This window comes from Gossypium arboreum, chromosome 3 (assembly GCF_025698485.1).
Source record: "Gossypium arboreum isolate Shixiya-1 chromosome 3, ASM2569848v2, whole genome shotgun sequence".
NCBI lineage: Eukaryota > Viridiplantae > Streptophyta > Magnoliopsida > Malvales > Malvaceae > Gossypium > Gossypium arboreum.
Window position 1 is genome coordinate 63,197,025 of NC_069072.1, and position 21,581 is coordinate 63,218,605.

Genomic DNA, 21,581 nt, shown 5'->3' on the forward strand with positions numbered 1-21,581 from the left:
TCATGCATGTTACAACCATTAACGTATTAACGGAAGCACTTACCGAGCATTTTTATCGAATTGGGCTTGTTGGCCCATTAAACTGATTTCGGCCCATTAAGCCTAAATATACGGAAGTGCAAGAAATTGTGCACTCTGCAATCTTACCGCTTGAGATTACCAAGATTAACAAACAACAATCCCACGAGCGCTCGCACGCTCACAAGTCCATAAAATGTCGGCTCTTCGGCATTTTTGCTTTTCAACTTTTCCTGATCTAGTCTATAAGTGGGTGTCGTTTACACACCTATTTTACGACGAAACATTGACCAGTTCCACACACGAGCAACCTACAATTGATTACTATAACATTAGATTAAAACTCGATAACAACTTAACACATCAAACCCTTACCATATTCAGCCGTAGTCCATATCTTTAACCCTTACCTTTATCGATCTCCAACTACTAGATCTAGATGCTCCAACAGTGTCAACCCTCTATGCTCCTTAATTGCTTGTCCTTAAATCAACACTAAATACATATGAAACCAAAAGAAAAGGCTATTAAAGCCTTTAGTCTAAAACGATAGTCTCCCTGAGTGATTAAGGACTTGTCAGCTTTTCATAATAAACCCGAAATAACGAATGGACAGAAAGATCTGAGCACTTGCGGAGGATCTACTTGCTAGAAACATTCCGAAGTACCTTCCTATTCAAGATTTGTTGTAGATCAAATCCCCAAAATACAAGGAGAGAACAGATATAATGATTCGACTTCTAGAACCTATTCTGAGGTATGCTTAATTTGGTTTAAGAAGAAAATAGAAGAATAACGAATAAAAAGAATAAAGGATTCGGCCAAGGAGTAAAGTCGGCTATCACGTAGTGTGGTTCGACTTTTCAAAGGGTAATTGGTTAGCAATGGTTTGAGAGAGATCGGTGGAAGAAAAAGAAAAGGGAAAGAATTTTAAAAATAGCAATAGAAGATTTAGGCTTCGGCGAAGAAAAGAATTACGGATCAAAAGGAATGAAAGTTGATAAAATAAAATAAAAAAAATATGATAAGAGAATTTGAGCTGAAAAAAAAAACAAACAATTCATCCTAGCCAAAATTTGAGAGCTATTTCGGCATCTAATTGCCCAAAGCCGAATGAGTTCTATTTCGGCACCACCGTTCTTCCCATATTCAAATTCCTTGTTTTGCTCCTTAATTTTAGCCCTTAGTACAGTTTGAATTTCATTCAGACTCCTTCCCACCGTTTAGCAGCCTTATCCACCCCTTGCACCGCTTCGGCACGCTGCTAAAAGAGTCCTGATCAGACTCTAACTCCTTCCCCACACGAGCAACAAAATTGGTCCTTCGCGCGCACAGTAGCTCGAACTCTAGACCTCCTCCTGTCCCTGCGCTCCACATCCTACTGCTGGCCACTGCACCAATCTTTCCTTTATACCATAATAGGGTCACAATTAATCTTAATCTATTCCTGCTGAAGCCTCGATTACTTGTGAAATAAAAAGGAAATTTCGCCTGCTATACATCTCGAACCTGCGACCTTCTAAACAAACACATATGCTGCTTGCCATTGCACCGAAGTTCCTTTCATCACATAATCTTCTCACAATTAATTTTAAGGCTTAACTGCTACAGTCATGGCTACTTAAAAAAAATCAAAATTTTGCCTTCCCCTGGAATCGAACCCACATCCTCTCGGCATACCTAGCACGTTCTGCCACTGCGCCACAAGTGCTCCTTGTGGCATACTCCGTTCGCGAATTCTTTTAAAGCCTATTTTAGTGCAACCCGTTTACTTAAAAAAATAAAGATCTCTTATGCTGCGTGCCCCGAATTGGGGTCCCCTTCAGCCTTCTAACGTCCCTTCCCACTGGGCTGAGTTCCTTATTGTGACATGAGTTGTCTCCAACAACTCTTAAGGCCTACCTGCGACAGCCCTTGACTTAAAAACATGTTTGCGCATGCTGGGAATCAAACCCCAGCCTTCCTTCCTCCTGCCTAGCATGCCTAACCACTGAGCCAGGCATTCCTTTATGCCCAGCTTCTACCCAACTTATTTTTAAGGCCTTATGCCCAGATTTCCTTAAGAGGCAAAATTTAAGAATGTTGCTAAAGCTATGGGCCGAGCACCGGACTTTTTTCCACACCATAAACCCTTCGTAATTTATTTTCTTACTAACTAAACATACTAAATATTAATAATAAAAATTAAATCATCCCATTTATTCGAGCCGTCTTCTACCCGAACTCGGACTCCAAACCCAATATTTTTAGGCCCAATTTTTGGGGCATTACAACTCTACCCCCCTTAAAAAAAATTTCGTCCTTGAAATTTTCCATCCAGCTATCAGTTGTCTAATACCGACTATTGCACTATGCTACCACTGTGCACTTTGATTAAAAATAATTCTTAGTACGACCCGGAACATCTAATTACCAAAGTAAAGAAACATTTATCAAGCACGCATACGACTCGTAACACCCACTTAAATAGAATAAGCTTGGAAATCCTGAGCTCGATGCTCCTTGGACCCACATCTAAAGCATGCTCCTGTCTTCCTATGGTATTCACCCGGATGACGCCCGTTGCAGTTCTTACAGGTTGAAAAGTTTGGTCGTGTCTTAACATGTTTCACAGAATGAGGCTCGATCTTCTAAGAACTAGAATTCTTCCTCTTCTTACACTCCAAGCACCCTGCTTGAAGCATTTCCCTAATTTCCTTAACCTTGGTCTCCATTACTTCTTCTACCATTTTCCTCACTAACTCGGCCAGTGCCTTAGTCCCAAGCTCCGAGTTACCGCTACCCAAAGTTGGCAGAGTTTGCTTACCCTCAGAATCCATATCAACACTCTACATTATTAGCATGCATAACAATAACTACCAAGATCTCGATTCAAAAATTTTAGTACTTATTCATATGTTTTATGCAGAGATAGTATTTTAAAGTTTCTATTTTCATAGAATCATAACCTAGCTATAGTCTCAGTATTCTAAGGTTTTTAGTATTGCCCTAGCTATAATGTCATGATATGGTCTCAGTTCTATCTACAGTAATATCTTAATACAGTGTAGTATGAGTAATAGAAATACTTACAGACTTGGTGTCGGGGATTCAGTGTGCCACTTATTTGGTTATCAAATTTCAAAAACCCAGAGAAACTTAAACCATTTTAAGATTGAATCTTAAAACATGTATTCCTTGTAAAATATCTTTGAAACAAACTTTCCAAAATCGTTTCCCAAATACCCTTCTTAGGCCAAAGTTTAGCAAAATTTTTCGAAAAGCTTTTTGGACCCAATCTACAGCCGAGTTATTGCAACCGGGCTTTGGTACCACTAAATGTAACACCTCAAACCCAGCCCAGACGTTATGACTGAATCCAACATGTCACATTGTAGTGTTTCTAGAAAAGTCATGTTTTATCTAAAGTCTTTCTTAGTGTTTAAAGAATATCCTCGATATAGATTAAAGTGAATGGAAGCTGTGCACCAGGTAGGATGCCAGAAAAGAGGAGGTGAGTTAATTAGACTGCTTAAGTACCCAACTCTCCACGGATCAAATCCTAGACTTGCACACAACCATTGCCACACTTTAACTGAGTGATTGTTCAAAGAAAACCAAGTCGTTTAAAACCATTTAAAAAGGTTATTAATTTTGAAAACGTTTTCGTTGCGGAAGCTTTGCTTTGTTAACGTGATATTTTGAAATCAAGTAACCTTTTTAAAATGTGTGCCCTAGAGCTGTTCAATTTCAAACAATTAAAACAATATCATATCTAAGCTAACAAAACATACTAAAAACAATTAAAAAAAATTAAAGCGGCCTTGTTACAACTTAAAAACCCAAAACAATTAAGTAAGTAAGTGCTGATCAAAACACATGAAGAAAAGCGAATTTGCAGAACATGTGGCCACTCCGAATCCCTAACGACTCCAAGCCCACTATGGTTAGGGATTTCCTGCATGGATGAAATTAAGGGGTGAGTTTGGAAAACTCAATGTGTAAAATAACCTAACCATAGTCCAAATCAGATCAAACCGTAGAAACAGATTAAGTTGGGCCTTAGCCCTATACAGAATTTAGAATGAAGCCCATAGGCCCATAACAGATATAGAACAGATATATCATGTATGCAGAAAACCCAACCCATATCCATCCGTATACACCCCCGTACCAACCTTACACCATGTGGGGAGACAAGTCGACCCACCCATCCACTACACACCACAGAGTTTGCAGCATGGCTGCCAGAACAGATATTGTGACAGAGTCACCAAATACAGATATTGTGGCAAAGCCACCAGAATAGATATCTATGGCGTAGCCACCAAAAATAGATATTTGTGGCATAGCCACCAAAACGCTTCCTCTATCAATATAACCCATATCCCATGCAACAGAGATACATGTCATGGCATACAACATACAGAATCAGAATATCATGCATTTCAGTCAAAATTAACCCTAGGGGTATAACGGTCACTTTGCACCTAGGGGTATAATGGTAATTTCTATACTTAGGGGTATTTTAGTAAATTTACTATTTTAGGGTTTTCATACATGTTATAGCCATTAACGTATTAACGGAAGCACTTACCGATCGGTTTTACCAAATTGGGCCCATTGGCCCGTTAACCCGATTTCGGCCCATTAAGCCCAAATATACTGAAGTGCACGAAATTGCGCACTCTGCAATATTACCGCTTGAGATTACCAACATTAACAAGCAACAATCCCACGAGCGCTCACATGCTCGCAAGTCCACAAAATGTTGGTCTTCGGCATTTTGGCTTTTCGGCTTTTGCCAATCTAGTCTATAAATGGGTGTCGTTTACACACCTGTTTTATGACGAAACATTGATGAGTTCCACACATGAGCAGCCTACAATCGGTTACTATAACATTAGATTAAAACTCAATAACAACTTAACACATCAAACCCTTACCATATTCAGCCATAGTCCATATCTTTAACCCTTACCTTTATCGATCTCTAACTACCAGATCTAGATGGTCCAACAGTGTCAACCCTCTATGCTTCTTGATTGCTTGTCCTTAAATCCACACTAAATACATACGAAACCAAAAGAAGAGGCTATTAAAGCCTTTAGTCTAAAACGACAGTCTCCCTAAGTGATTAAGGACCTGTCAGCTTTTCATAATAAACCCGAAATAACGAATGGACAGAAAGATCTGAGCACTTACCAAGGATCTACTTGCCAGAAACGTTCTGAAGTACCTTCTTATTCCAAATTTGTTGTAGAACAAATCCCCAAAAAACAAAGAGAGAACAGATCTAATGATTCAGATTCCAGAACCTATTCTGAGGTATGCTTAATTCGGTTTAAGAAGAAAATAGAAGAATAACGAAGAAAAAGAATAAAAGATTCACTAAGGAGTAAAGTCAGCTATCACGTAGTGTGGTTCAACTTTTCGAAGGGTAATCAGTTAGCAATGGTTTGAGAGAGATCGGTGGAAGAAAAAGAAAAGGGAAAGAATTTTAAGAATAGCAATAGAAGATTTAGGCTTCGGTGAAGAAAATAAAGATGGATCAAAGGGAATGAAAGTTGATAAAATAAAATAAAAAAAATATGATAAGAGAATTTGAGTTAAAAAAAATACACAAACAATTCATCCAAGCCAAATTTTGAGAGCTATTTTGGCATCTAATTGTCCAAAGCTGAATGAGTTCTATTTCGGTACCACCGTCCTTCCCATATTCAAATTCCTTGTTTTGCTCCTTAATTTTAGCCCTTAGCATAGTTTGAATTTCATTCAAACTCCTTCCCACCGTTTAGCAGCCTTATCCACCCCTTGCACCACTTCAGCACGCTACTAAGAGAGTCCTAATCAAACTCCAACTCCTTCCCCACACGAGCAGCAAAATTGGTCCTTCGCGCTCACAGTAGCTCGAACTCCAGACCTCCTCCTGTCCCTACGCTCCACATCCTGCTGCTGGCCACTGCACCAATCTTTCCTTTATACCATAATAAGGTCACAATTAATCTTAATCTATTCCTGCTGAAGCTTCGGTTACTTCCGAAGTAAAAAGGAAATTTCGCCTACTATACATCTCGAACTTGCGACCTTCTAAACACACACATACGCTGTTTGCCACTGCACCGAAGTTCCTTTCATGACATAATCTTCTCACAATTAATTTTAAGGCTTAACTGCTGCAGTCACGGCTACTTAAAAATAAATCAAAATTTCGCCTTCCCCTGGAATCGAACTCACATCCTCTCGGCATGCCTAGCACACTGCTACCACTGCGCCACAGGCGCTCCTTGTGGTATACTCCGTTCACGAATTCTTTTAAAGCCTATTTTAGTGCAACCCGTTTACTTAAAAAAATAAACATCTCGCGCGCCCCGTGCCTCGAACTGGAGTCCCCTTCAGCCTTCTAACGTCCCTTGCCACTGGGCTGAGTTCCTTATTATGACATGAGTTGGCCTCAACAACTCTTAAGGCCTACCTACGACAGCCCTTGACTTAAAAATATTTTTGTGCACGCTACGAATCGAACCCCAGCCTTCCTTCCTGCTGCCTAGTGTGCCTAACAACTGGGCCAGACGTTCCTTTATGCCCAGCTTCTGCCCAACTTATTTTTAAGGCCTTATGACCAGATTTCCTTAAAAGGAAAAATTTAAGAATGTTGCTAAAGTTATGGGTCGAGCCCCAGACTTTTTCCCACACCATAAACCCTTCGTAATTTATTTTTTTACTAACTAAACATACTAAATATTAATAATAAAAATTAAACCATCCCATTTATTCAAGCCATCTTCTACCCGAACTCGGACTCCAAACCCAATATTTCTAGGCCCAATTTTTGGGGCATTACACCTTGTGATCTATTACGAAGCTCCGTAGCTAACTAACCCATTTAGTTTTCTAAATTTTTCAATGTTACTACTTGGCTTTGGATCAAAGCGTCATTCCTTGCCCTCTACACTTTCAACAAGTTCTCCAAACTATTTGATGCCTCAGCTTAAGATGGTTTTGGAGCTTACTGATTAAACCTTGAGATTGGTTGGGTCTATGCTGCAATAAGTTGTTGTTTGGTCCATTTTCTTGGTTGCTTCAAAAAAAATTAGGATGATTATGCCATGAAGGATTGTAGAAGTTGGACTTGGTGTAAAGTCCGGTTTTAGTGAAATCGGAATAGTGGTTTTGGGACCACAAATATGAGGTCAAAAAACTATTTTAATATTATTTTTAGTGTTTATAGTATATGCATATGTATGTTGAAAGTTTCGTGTGATAATTTTATCGTTTAAGTGGTTAATTTAAGTAAAGGACTAAACCACCTAAAATGCAAAAGTCACATTCTATAAGTTAAACCTGTCTATTTGCTATGAGGCATTAAATGAGAGGTCCTTATGTTGATATTAGACCATTGATTGTGATAATGGACATTTATGGACATGCATTATAAAAATATTAAGTTAATTTATTAAGGGTAAATAGGTAAATGACAAATTAAGTTAATAAATTATAACCAAACATGATTTTTTTATCCATCTTTCATGCATTAGCCAAATTTTGTAAGAGAAAAACATCATCTTATGCTCATCTAGGGTTTGACTCTTTGAATATTTGATTAAGGTATGTATTTTGCTTGGTTTTTGATGAATTTTATGTTTTTGTGACTGTTGCTTCGTGTTCTAGCTAGCTATGCCCTAATTTATAAAAACTTTTGATGAATTTGTGAGTTTCCATTGATGATAGCTTGATGTTTTTGAATGTTGATGATGGAAAAATGAATATTTGTTGATAGTTTTACATGTTTGGTAAAGAGATTTGTGATGAAAATGCAAATTAGGGATTAATTTGTGAAAAGATGAAAATGTAAGGTTAAAAGTGTGAATAAATGTGAAATATGGGCTACTAGGAACCAATAGAGAATTCGACTAAGCATGGGTCATATTGAATTTTGTAAATTTTGTGTATTTATGAAATAAGGACTAAATTGTAAGAAATGTGAAAGTTTAGGGGCTAAAGTGAAAAAATTCCCAAATATGTGTTTTTGGACTAAATTGAATGTGTTGATGAATAAAAGTGTTAATTTTGAATGTATATAAATCAAGAACGAAAGAAATCAGATTTAGATCGGGGGAAATCGAAAGTTGTCGAGTAGTCGATCCGATCTGATCATTGTTTATACGAGGTAAGTTCATATGAAAATAGATGTTTTTATATTGAACTATAGGTGTTTACTTGTCATTGAATTGTTATGAATGTTTAAAGAACAATTATGAGCAAGAATCGACAGAGTTATGATATTTGAAAGTCCCGTACGAACCTTAGGAATAGTATAGGATACGAATGTCATGACATTAGGTTATCGAGTTGTGATTACATGTAAGACCATGTATGGGACATTGGCATTATATTGAGATTACGTGTAAGACCATGTCTGGGACATTGGCATTGTATTATGATTTTGTGTAAGACCTTGTCTGGGATAGTGGCATCGATATGTGATAACATGTAAGACCATATCTGGGATATGGCATTGTACGAGCTTATGTGATTTCTAAGTATCCTTAACGATTCTAAATGGTTCAACAGGTAAAGCCAAGTCGAGAAAGAATATGTGAATGAGCTAAATGAGTTAGGTACATACGAAATTCATACGAGTATTGAAAAGGGAAAGTATTTGATGAACTTAATTAAGACATTGAATTTATGTTCTATGAGAAAGGTTTGTAAATTTGAATGTGATTAGCTATGTTTAGCATATTGAATTGATATGCAAATATCCATGTGTCGACTTTATTTGTATATGGCTTACTAAGTTTTTAAAGCTTACTTTGTGTGTTTTTTTCCATGTTTTATAGATTATTGAAGCTAGCTCAACATCGGGGATCATCGGGAACCATCATCACACTATCGACTACTTGTTGGTACTTTTGAAGCTTTATATATATGGTTTATGGCATGTATAGGCTAGTGTCATTTTGGTCTGTTTTGAGTCGTGATTATAGCCATGAGAATTAGCTTGTAAATGTTGATGTGTATGGTCAATTAAGTTGGCTTGATTTATGTGTTTGATAAATGTTATATGTGATGTATATAAGACCATGTGTTTTGGCTTGTTTGCCATGGTTATTGATATGGCTAAGTGGTTGCTCATTTAGTTAGTTATTAGTTGAAGTATTAATGCTTGAGAAATGGTATAATTTTGGTATAATTTGTGGATGAGGAATTGGTATGTTTGAGTAGTAAGATTTGGTTGATAGAAAGGTGAGAAAATTCATTTAAGTTTTATGTGAATTTGATGATTGTGACATGTTAATTTTGTATGTTTTGAATATGGAATTAAGTAGTTGAATTGGTTGATGATAGATAGAATGATATGTGATTGAATTGGCATATTTTGGCTACCTATATATGTGTTGAAATGATACGATTTTGATGGCTAGGTGTGTATGAGAAAAAGGGTGGCAAATTGGCTTTGTAAATGGCTTATTTTTGTCCACACGGGCAGAGATAAGGGCGTGTGTCTCAGTCGCGTGCTACACATGGTCATGTTACATGGCCGTGTGTCCTCTGGGGTACCCTTTTGAATTAAGTCAATTTACCCTACAATTTTGACACGGCCTAGACACACAAGCGTGTCCACTAGCCGTGTATGGCACACGGGCTGGCACATGGGCGTGTGGTCAACCGTCTGACCAAGTCAGTAATCTCCCTAATTTTTCCCATGGCCATGGCACACAGGCATGTCCTCGGCTGTGTGGTGCAAGTTAGTATGTATGCCTTGTTTTCACATGGCCTGTGACACGGGCGTGTATGGTGGCCGTGTGAGGCACACGGCCTGTTTACAAGGGCGTGTGACCCTGAAATTAACGAAAATTTTCTAAGTCTCCCAAAGTTTGCAAATGTTATCGATTTAGTCCCGAACCACTTCTAAGCATGTTTTAAGGTCTCGTAGGACCTTATAAGCGGCAAAGTGATTGAGATGAATGGATTTTTAATTATGATTGCACAAATGTATGATTTATGTTGTGGTTGATCGGTAATGCCTCGCAACCCTATTTTGGTGATAGGTACGGGTTAGAGGTGTTACATTTTATTGATATCAGAGCTACGGTTTAGTTGATTCTAGGACTAACGTAGCGTGTGACAGTCTAGTTATACATTTCATTTATACAAAATACGATAGTGTGATGATTCCTGATAGTTAAAATGTGTTTGTATATAGCAAATGGATCCCGACCGAGCCGTAGCTGACGATGTGGAAAGTAATGCGCTCGCTCCTATAACAACCCATTTTTAGGGTTATTCGAAACAGTGGTTTCGGGACCATGATCTGACATTGAAAATTTTATTTTATTATTTTTTTAATATTTATAGCATGATATTAGAATTTTGTGAAAATTTTGTGAAGAAATTTTACTGTTTGAATGGTTAATTCGGTAAAAAGGGCTAAATCGCATAAGGTGTAAAATTATGTTCTATTAGTTAAAAGTATCAAATAGCTATAGAAACTTGAAGGTAAGGTCCTTATGTGGTTATTAACCCATTTATAAGGTAGTGGAAGTTAGTGGCATAGCATATGGAGTAGTTATTAATGTTCATTAAGGTTATTTTTTTTAAAATGGATATTAAAGATTAATAAAACAAAATAAAAATGAATTTAGTCCATATTTTCTATCATACTAGTCAAATGTAATGGAGAAGAAAGCTATAATAGCTTGAAGTATTTAGCCATGGAGAATTGAATGCATGTGGACTTAATGAACCACATTTTTTGACCATATTTGGATAAGTTTGTCGTCATTTTTATCGACGACATCTTGATTTATTCGCATAATGTGAGTGAGCACGTGGAGCATTTGAGAATGGTTCTACAAACCTTGAGAGATAAGCAGTTATATGCCAAGTTCAGTAAGAGTGAATTTTGGCTATGAGAGGTCGGATTCTTGGGACATATTATGTCAGGTGACGGAATCAGAGTTGACCTGAGTAAGATCTCAGCTATTGTTGAGTGGAAATTACAAAGGAATGTGACAGAGGTTCGAAGCTTTCTAGGTTTAGCTGGGTACTACAGACGATTTGCTAAAGGATTCTCGATGATAGCTACTCCGATGACTAGACTGCTACAAAAAGAGGTCAAGTTCGAATCGGATGATAAGTTCCAACAGAGTTTTGAGAAACTAAAGGCTTTGTTGACAGAAGCCCAGCCTTAGTGCAACCAAAATCGGGAAAAGAGTTTGTGGTGTATAGTGATGCGTCCTTGAATGGGTTAGGGGGTGTGCTCATGCAAGAAGGTAAGGTAATAGCCTATGCCTCGAGACAACTAAAGCCACACGAGAAGAATTACCCGACACACGATTTAGAGTTGGTGGTCATCGTATTCGCATTGAAAATTTGGAGACACCATTTGTATGGTGAGAGATGTCGAGTGTTCACCGACTATAAAAGTTTCAAGTATTTGATGACTCAGAAGGAGTTGAATCTATGGTGGCTAGAGTTGATAAAGGATTACGAATTGGTGATTGGCTACCACCCGGGGAAGGCGAATGTAGTCGATGATACTTTGAGTAGGAAATCATTGTTGGCCTTGAAGGCTATGAATACTCAGTTGACCGTGATTGATGATGGCTCAATTCTAGCTGAGATGAGGGCTAGACCTACATTCCTTCAAGAGATTTGTGAGGCTTAGAAAGGTGATAAAGACTTGTAAGCTAAGATGGCTCAGTGCGAGGCGGGAAATGAATCAGAATTTCAAATTTGTGTCAACAATTGTATGATATACCGAGACAGAGTTTGTGTGCCCAAGGATAATAAGCTCATTCAGAAGATTCTACAAGAGGCACATAGTGGTTGTTTGTTTATTCACCCGAGTAGTGTAAAGATGTACAATGACTTGAAGAAAATGTACTGTGGACGGGAATGGAAAGAGACATTTCAAAGTTCATTTCTAAGTGTCTAATTTGTCAACAAGTAAAAGCCAAACACCAAGTACCTTCAGGTTTACTTCAGGCTATCATAGTCCCTGAGTGGAAGTGGGATCGGATTACTATGGACTTTGTGATGGGTTTTTTGGTAACCCCGAGGAAGAAAGATGCCGTGTGGATTGTGGTTGATCGACTGACGAAGTTGGCTCACTTTATCCCGATACGTACATACTTCTCATACGATAAGCTAGCTGACTTGTACATTTCCAAAATTGTAAGACTTCATGGAGTGCCCTTGTCGATTATTTCAGATATGGACCCGAGGTTTACCTCAAGGTTTTGGATGAAATTATAAAAGGACTTGGGAACAAAGTTTAAAATTTAGCATAGCTTTCCACCCGCAAATCGACAGACAGACGGAGAGAGTAATTTAGATCTTAGAAGATATGTTGTGGTGTTGGGTTCTCAAGTTTCAAGGCAGTTGGGAAAAGTATTTACCGTTGATTGAATTTGCCTACAATAATAGTTATCAGTCAAGTTTGAAAATGGCACCTTATGAGGCTTTGTATGGGCGTAAGTGTCAAACACCCTTATTTTAGAACGAGCTGAGAGAGAATCAGATACATGGGGTTGACTTAGTTAAAGAGATTGAGGAGAAAGCAAGAGTAATCTGTGAGTGTTTAAAGGCTGCTTCGGGTAGACAAAAATCTTATACGGATTTGAAACGAAAGGAGATCAAGTTTCAAGTCGGTGAAAAGGTGTTTTTGAAGGTATCTCCATAGAGGAAGGTCCTCAGATTCGATAGAAAGGCAAGCTGAGTCCTAATTTCATAGGACCTTATGAGATTACTGAGAGAGTAGGGCCTGTTGCCTACCAATTGGCTTTGCCCTCAGAGTTGGAAAAGATTCATGACGTGTTTCATGTGTCCATGTGACGTCGATATAGATTAGATCATTCGCATGTGATCGCGCCAACTGAGGTTGAGATTCAGCCGGATATGACTTATGGCGAGGAGTGGGTTAAAATTTTTGCTCGGAAGGTCAAACAACTTAGGAATAAAAGTATAACACTCATAAATTTTTTGTGGCATCGACATGGAGTTGACGAAGCCACCTGGGAACCTGAGGAGACTATGAGAGACCAACACCCAAACTTATTCACCGTTAAGATTTTTGGGGACAAAAATCCCTAAGGAGGGAGAATTGTAACAGCCCGATTTTGGGCTTAGTCAGAACAGTGGTTTCAAGACCACCAATTTGAATTTGGAGAAAGTATTTTATTATTATTTTGGAGTTATAGCATGTTTATATTAGTGCATGAAAAATTTGGTGAAGAATTTTAGCATTTGGGAGCCTAATTGCGAAAAAGGACTAAATCATATAAAGTGCAAAAGTCTTAATTTGATAGCTAAGGGTGTTAAATTTCCATGTATCATAATTTGGGGGTCTCTAAAGGGAAAACAGACCCTAGAATAGTGCTTGGTCGGCCATGAGAAAAGGAAGTCAAAATTAGGTGAGATTTTGGTGCCCTATTTTGACTAGTAATAATATTAAAATAAAACAAAAGGCTTCATCTTTTTATTTCTTCTTCTTCACTAATTTTTAACATCAAAAAGGGGGTTTAGAGGGTTTAAAATATTAGCCATTAGTTTCTCTAGCAAGTAAGTCATTTAGAAGGTTGTTCTTGATGATTTTTGTATTTTTGGACCCCTTGTAACATATGCTTTCTAATAAGGGGACTATTTTGCAAAATGGTTGAGAGTCTAGAGTTTTGCCATGAAAGCATATGTGTTGTTAACTGAAATTTTATGGAAGAATATGAGTTATAAATAACTCTTGTGAAGTAGTTTTCACTGAAACCTTAACTAGGGGCCATTAGTCTCTCTACCGATTTTCACCCTTCTAGTTCTTTTTGTCGAATTGGTCTGTTTTCCAAAATTTCCTTCTTTTGCTGCAATTTGCTTCCCCAAATACTTCCCTTTTCCCCCAAATTTCTACTTTCCACCCTCAGTGTTTCGATTGTATTTTGTTAATCCTGAAAACTTCTGTCAAATATTGCTAGTTGTGTGGTTGCTATATCTTTTGTTCCCTTCGGCCTTGTCATTTCCCATGAAAAACGTTCTTTCCCTCTCTTTTGCCTATTCTTTTTCTTCTTCTGTTTCCCTCATTGTGCATCTCTTTCTTTCTTAGTTGCTACTGATCTTTGAGTTTTTCTCTCTGTCGAATTGTGGTTACCTTGGTCTCGTTCCTTTTTAGTTTTAGGCTTCAATTGACCCATTTTCTTTACATGGTTCTGCACTTTTGGTAAGTTTGATAATTGTTTGATTCAAAATATTTGTGTGAATAAAGGTTAATAGGATTCGGTTGGAATGCAGGTAATCACTAAGGAGCTAGTGATCAGTCTTTTACAATGGTTTAAGTGTGCAAAGCCTCAGTCGCTCAATCAAGGCAAGTGACAATCGATCTTTGGAGTGTGATTATGTGTGTGTTATGGTTGAATATAGGTTTGGAGTGCTCAAGAACAGTGTGTGCACTTTTTGTAATCAAGTGTGTGTAAACACAACCTCGCAAACTAAAATTGGCAAAAAGCCAAAAATGTGAATCGTCGATGCCACACGGGCTTGCGGCTACCCGTGTGGTAAGCCGTGTGTTCAAACAAGGGTGTGTGATTGACGAGGCAGGCCATGTACTATTCATGAGCCAGGTCAAATGGGCCCTATGGGCGTATGGGCCCCACACGAGCGTGTGGATTATTGACTTAGGTCGTGTGTTCCACACGGCTAAGGCCATTTTTGGGCCTTGTACGTGTGGGCCCACCACATGGGCAAATGACATGGGCTTATGGGCCCATATTCGCTGATAAGCTGTTAAGGTTGCACGGGTTGCTCGAGACGACTGTAAACCTACTGTAGGGTTGGTAAGTGTATTTAGACCCCTGATTAACTAAAATGACGGTATACCCTTATATGATATAAACACCTGTATGGCTATAAATGAGGCATGCTGCTATAACTGTATTGAATGCACGTATATTACTATGATTTGACATGACATGTATATTGCATTGCATTGGGTTAGGGATTATATTATTCGGAGGAAATGCACTGAAAGGCCTCGAGCCTAATTTACCAGTAGCTCAGCTACCTATTACTGTTTAGTGTCGCATCGATACTACTTTGAGTGTAGGGTTGGGTGGGTTGATTACTTCCCCACATAGAGTGACGGGTTGGACGGAGATCGTATGTAGAGGTTGGTTGGGAAAGATCCTTGTGACTGCATATATGTAACTGTTACTGTACTGAGATGGGCTAAGGCCCAAACTGGACTGACAATGTTAATGAAAAAGGGCTTATGCCCAGACTGTGATTATCTGTATGATATCTATTTTTGTGCACAGGTTATTAAACTCACCCCTTTTGTTTCACTGCGCTGGTAATCCCTAGACTTAGGCGGATCGGTGTAGTGGGGGACTTAAAGGTGGCCACGCAAGCGCATATATTTTCGTATTTGCTTATGATTATAAGTAATATTATTTGGGGTAATTTTTACTATAATAAGGCCATTATGGGCTTTTATCTTAATTTGGGATTTTTTTTCATTTCTTATAACTCATAATCACTAGTGGTAGGAAAACATGGGTTTTCAAAAGTTACAAATGTTTTCTTTCAAAACACTCACCTCTACGTAAATCGTTTTAAAAGCTTCCACTAAATTATAACGACTCGTAAATAAATGGGTAATGTTTTGGAAACAAATAGCTTGTTTTAGAGACAATATAAGATAATAAAAATGGCTTAACAACGACTTAGTTTTTGAAAGTACTTTCATGTGACATCGTGAGATTCAGTCATAACTTTTGGGCCGAGTTTGGGGTGTTACATATAGTGGTAACGCCCCAAAATCCTTAATATTAATTTTTGTATGTTTGTGTTATACAACTGTGTGTCTGCTTTAGTGGTTGTAACACCCCAAACCCGAGACCGTTGCCGGGGTCGGACACGAGGGGTTAACAGACTTAATTCACTTATTTTCACAGTCCATTTTAAAAATTTCCAGACAGCTGGCTAACTGCGTCACTGTCACCTTAAGAATCATATCTTGAGTTCCTAAACTGAAAAATCAGTTTTGTAATTTTTTCCTAAAAGTAGACTCATATATCCATCTACAAATTTTTTTCTACAATTTTTGGTCGGGCCAATTAGTACAGTTTATTAGTTAAACTCTCCCCTATTACAGGGTTCGACTACACTGACCTTTCTGCAATGCGACTTAGATAAATCCTTGTACAGGGCTTCAATACTTATTTCGTTTGTTTCTAATGAACCTAGACTCAAAAATGAATCTATACATATATGGCATGACTTCTAATTATCTGTGGTTAATTTATAATGAATTTCCAAAGTCAGATCAGGGGATCCAGAAATCGCTCTGGCCCAGTCCCACGAAAACTTAAATATCTCTTAAAATAAAACTCATATGGTAGTTTCGTTACTTTCGTATAAAAATAGATTCATCAAGGTTCGGTCACATAATTTATTCACTATTTAATTCCATTCCTACTATTTTTAGTGATTTTTCAAATTCACACCACTGCTGCTGTTAGCATCTGCCTTTAGGGTAGACTTTACCTATTACATAGTTTCCATGATTCAACTAACCCTTTAGCATATATAGCACAAAGTACGATAGTGATTAACCATTCCAATGGCCAATCATTGTCAAGCATATCCACACCTCTCAATAACCATATCCATACCAAATGATTATAACATTATGCTCAAAACATATATATAAGCCATTTTCGCATGGCTATCCAAAATTATACAAATCCGAAGGGTACATGACCAACATCAAAAAGGGTAGTCCTATACATGCCATTTCAAAGTTCAACCAAAAGTGTACCAAAAGGGGCTTTGATAGTGTGGGCGACTTCGACTTCAACAATCCCGAGTCCGATAGCTGACGAACCAAAATCTATAAAACAGAGAATCAAAGAAACGGAGTAAGCATTTAATGCTTAGTAAGTTTGAGCCATGAAATTAGACACAACTAAAGTATAGCATTCATATGGCTAAACGGATAATTTCATATGCACAAATTCTCAATATCATATTTACTTCACATTACCAACCCTTATATTCATACACAAAGATCAACTTAGCCAAAGGCCGGAAGCTCAATAATTTACTGAGCGAATATTATTTAAACGGAATCACTACCCCAATGCATATACGGAACGTACCTCATCGTTGGGTTTTACGAGCGTATCAATTTAAATTATTACAGCAAGATCACTCGTTCCCAAACCAAGTACCTTCGGAGTTTAGCCGAATATAGCCACTAGCTCAAATGCCTTCGGGACTTAGCCCGGTTATAGTAACTCGCACAAATGCCTTCGGGACTTAGCCCGGTATAATAACTCGCACAAATGCCTTCGGGACTTAGCCCGGATATAATAGCTCGCACAAACGCCTTCGGGACTTAGCCCGGATATAGTAGCTCGCACGAATGCCTTCGGGACTTAGCCCGGAATTAGCCACTAGCACAAATGCTTTCGGGACTTAGCCCGGATATCATCCGAATATTCATGCACATATCAATAAATCATGACACATCTATATTTCATTTTCGTAATTAGAGTTCAAACACAAGTCACATATTAAGCATTCCCATTTCGGCTCACTAGCCACATACAAACAGCATGGTTTAGTTTGCTTTATAACACGATCTCTATGCACATACGGCTACCCGTCATACGTATAGACTAATTAACTCAACATATAATTTGTGACAGCCTTAAAACGACCCTAGTCGGAATGTGGTTTCGGGACCACAAAACTGAGGCATAAAAATAATTTAATATTTATTTTATTGCCTATAATATGTGTTAACTCATGTGTGACATTTTTGATGTTTTGATTTAGAGTTATAAATGTGAATTTCACTAGAAAGGACCTAGTAGAAAACTTTGGAAGTATGATGGGGAATGTGTAATGACTAATTAAAGCATGCATGCAAAACAATGGCCTTGCATGTCAAATATCCCTCTTTTATAAGAGGTGGCGGCCATGACAATGAGGATGGGCAAAACATGTCATAGACATGTTTTGTTGGTGCATTAGGAGAAAAGAAATAAACAAATAAGCATGGGTAATAAAGAATGAAAAAAAATGTGTGTGAGTGAACCCCTATTGCCGTGTATTGAAGAAAAGAAAAGAAAAAAATTGATCATCCTTTCATTCTCTCTTGACCGAAAATCCTAAGGAAGAAGAGGGAATTTTTGCTTCATGTTTGGTTTGGAAGAGGATTAGGAAGGGTTTGGCTATACTTGCATCAAGATTAAGGTATGTTTGAGGTTGTGCCATGAGATTCATGCATGTTTTAGTTACTAGCTTGATGTTCTTATTAGCCCATGGTTCAAATCTTTGTTATATCATGGGGATGGTATTTGGCCAAGGTGGATTTTGTGTTAATGCCATTGCATGTTAAATATGAAGCTTGTTAATGGTATATGTGATGGGGATTGATGGCTCTTGGACTTTCTTTTTAGTATTTTTGAGTAAGACATTAAGTTCTTTGCTTAATCATGACCAAAATTATGGTGTTGTGATGTATTCGGTCATGGTATATCCATAAGTATGATTCATGCATGTTGCATGGTAGGTAAGATTTGAGCTTTGGATATGTGTTTATATTTGGATATAAACAACTTGAGATTCGGCCCTTGCACCTACATGAATATGTGTTTGCACATGATGAATTGGTATGACATATATACTATTTCAAGGTGTATATTTGCTTGTGATGATGTTTCGGTTATGTAGTAAATGAGAGATGTGTATTGAGCTACAATATGTAATGCGTTAGTTAGTAAAATGTATGCTGTTTTTTTTGTGTGTGGTATTAAGTGTAAAATTGGCCTCAACATAGACATGCATATTCGGCCAAATGAAGTAGATTGGTGTGCATGTATTCGGTTAGAGGCAACCGTATTGAAGCCTTATCTTGGCTTAGATAATTGACTAAATGGGTAATAAGTGAGGATGGTTGCCGAATATACAAACATACATATGCATGTGTAATTGAATTATGAATGTTTAGCAAGATGGTTAAACTAGTTAATTTATTGATTAAGCTCAAGGAGTTAAGGAAGGAGAATCAAGCAAGGGAAAGACGAAGGTCATCGAGTAGCCGACTTGGACTGTTTTACCCAACACATGGTAAGTCACTAAGCATATATTTTGTGTTGATTTGAATAGACATAATGTCTATGTAATTATGCCGAAAGGAATGATGAATTTATATACATGTGTGTATGTGGTGATGGAAGTATTGAATGGAAGGAAAAGAGGTGAGATGTATTGAGTTGTTGATTTGGCACTAAGTGTGCGGGTATAAACATTTGTGATCATGAGAATGGCACTAAGTGTGCGGGTTTAAAACTTGTACAGCACTAAGTGTGCGAGTTTGATCATGTAGCACTAAGTGTGCGAGTTGATTATATAGCACTAAGTGTGCGGACTCACTATATGCTTTTGAATCACTATTGACACTGAGTGTGCGACACTATTGAGTTGATCACGGACAGCGGATCGGGTAAGTACCTTGAGTTCATGGCAAATAGGCGCTATGTTTATATTTGGGGTCGAGCTTGGTAAGTTTGAACCTATGTGACAATGTAAATTGAAGTCACGTACATAAGAATTATCGCGGAATGAGTGAAAGGTCATGTAGATGTATGATTGAATCGAAAGGTCTAAGGAACTATGGTATAGTTCGGTTTGAATGGAGTAATTAGCCTCGTTCCATTTTGTTTCCTCTTGCGATAATGTTATTAATGGTTGTTAGTGCATTGCTTATGACTTCATCGAGTTATATACTCATTCGGTGTTTGCTTGTCACCTATTTTAGGTTTCTTGGACTCGATTTTTTGCGTATTCGGGACCGTCATCGAAGTCATCACACCGCTAACAACTTTTGGTATTTTCTTCGTAGTTGGTCTTGGAGTACATTTCGCATGTATAGGCTATTATGTTTTGTTTGAACTTGGTATGTAAAATTTTGAATAGCCATGCGAAAATGGCTTATAAATGTTTTGAGCATAATGTTATAATCATTTGGTATGTATATGCTCATTAAGAAGCACGGAAATGTTTGGCAATGACCAGCCATTAGAATGGGTCATCATGATTATATTTTGGACTATATATGTAAAGGGGTGGTTGAATCATAGAAACTATGTGTTAGAGAAAGTCTACCCTAGAAATAGATGCTGGCAACAACAGTGACGTGGATGTGAAAAATCACTAAAATAGTAGGAATGGAATTAAATAGTGAATAAATTATGTAAATGAACCTTGATGAATCCATTTTCATATGGAAGAAACGAAACGGTCATATGAGTTGTATGTTAAAAGATATTTGGGTTTTCGTGAAACAGGGCCAGAACGGTTTCTGGATTCCCTGTTCCGACTTTGAAAATTTATTATATATTAACCAGAGATAATTAGGAGTCATACCATATATGTATAAATTCCTCTTTGAGTCTAGTTTCTATAGAAATAAACGGCATCAGTATTGAAGCCCTGCACAGGGAATCATTCGAGTTGTAATGCACGAAGGTCAGTGTAGTCGACCCCTGTAACATGGGAGACTTTAACTAATAAAGTGTACTAATTGGCTCGACCAAAAATTCTAGAAAAAAATCTGTAGATGGACATATGAGTCTAGTTTCAGGGAAAAATTATGAAACTGATTTTTGAGTTGTAAAACTCAAGTTATGATTTTTGAAGCGACTAGTACACAGATTGGCAGCTTGTCTGGGAAGTTCTCAATAAGTGGTTTGAAGTCTGTTAACACCTCGTGTTCGACTCCGGCGACGGTCTCGGGTTCGGGGTGTTACATTTTATTGGTATCAGAGCTATGGTTTAGTCGGTTCTAGGACTACCATAGCACGTATGAGTCTAGCTATACATGCCTTAATGTTAATGTTTAAATGTGTGATGACTTCTGACGGTTAAAATTATTGTTTTGATTAGTAAATGGATCCGGTGTAGAGAGAACCTTGGCGGATGACGTTGAAACGTAGCGGCTGCTCCTACACAAGGGACGCCACTGTTGAACCTCGGTCATCTGCGAATAATCAGGTGAGGGGCTAGACAAGCCTTCTTTACCATGATGAATGAGTGGGTCGCACAATATGCCCGAACCAATTTACTGTCCAACAATTCGAATTTGAATAATCCACCCCAAGAGCCCGTAATGCCATGCCATTCGACCGTGAATTTGAGTAACCACCGTAGTCTTGATTAGGAAGCGGGCTGAAGAGTTCAGGCCATAGTTCTTGATGATGCCGAAGGGCCGAAGTTTTGGCTTGATAACACTATTCGGTGTTTGATGTATCATGCACACCCGATGAATGTCTAAAGTGTGCTATATCCTTGTTGCGAGACTCGACCTACTACTGGTGGAGGACCTTGATTTCCATAGTTCCAAAGCGAACGAGTTACTTGGGATTTCTTTCAAACGGAGTTTCAAAGAAATATATTAGTCAACGGTTCATCGATCAAAAGCGTAAGGAATTCTTGGAACTCAAGCAAGGCCGTATGACAAGATCTCGAATCTGAACATGAGTTCGTAAGACTCATCGGTATGCCCGGAGTGTGTGGCTGATGAG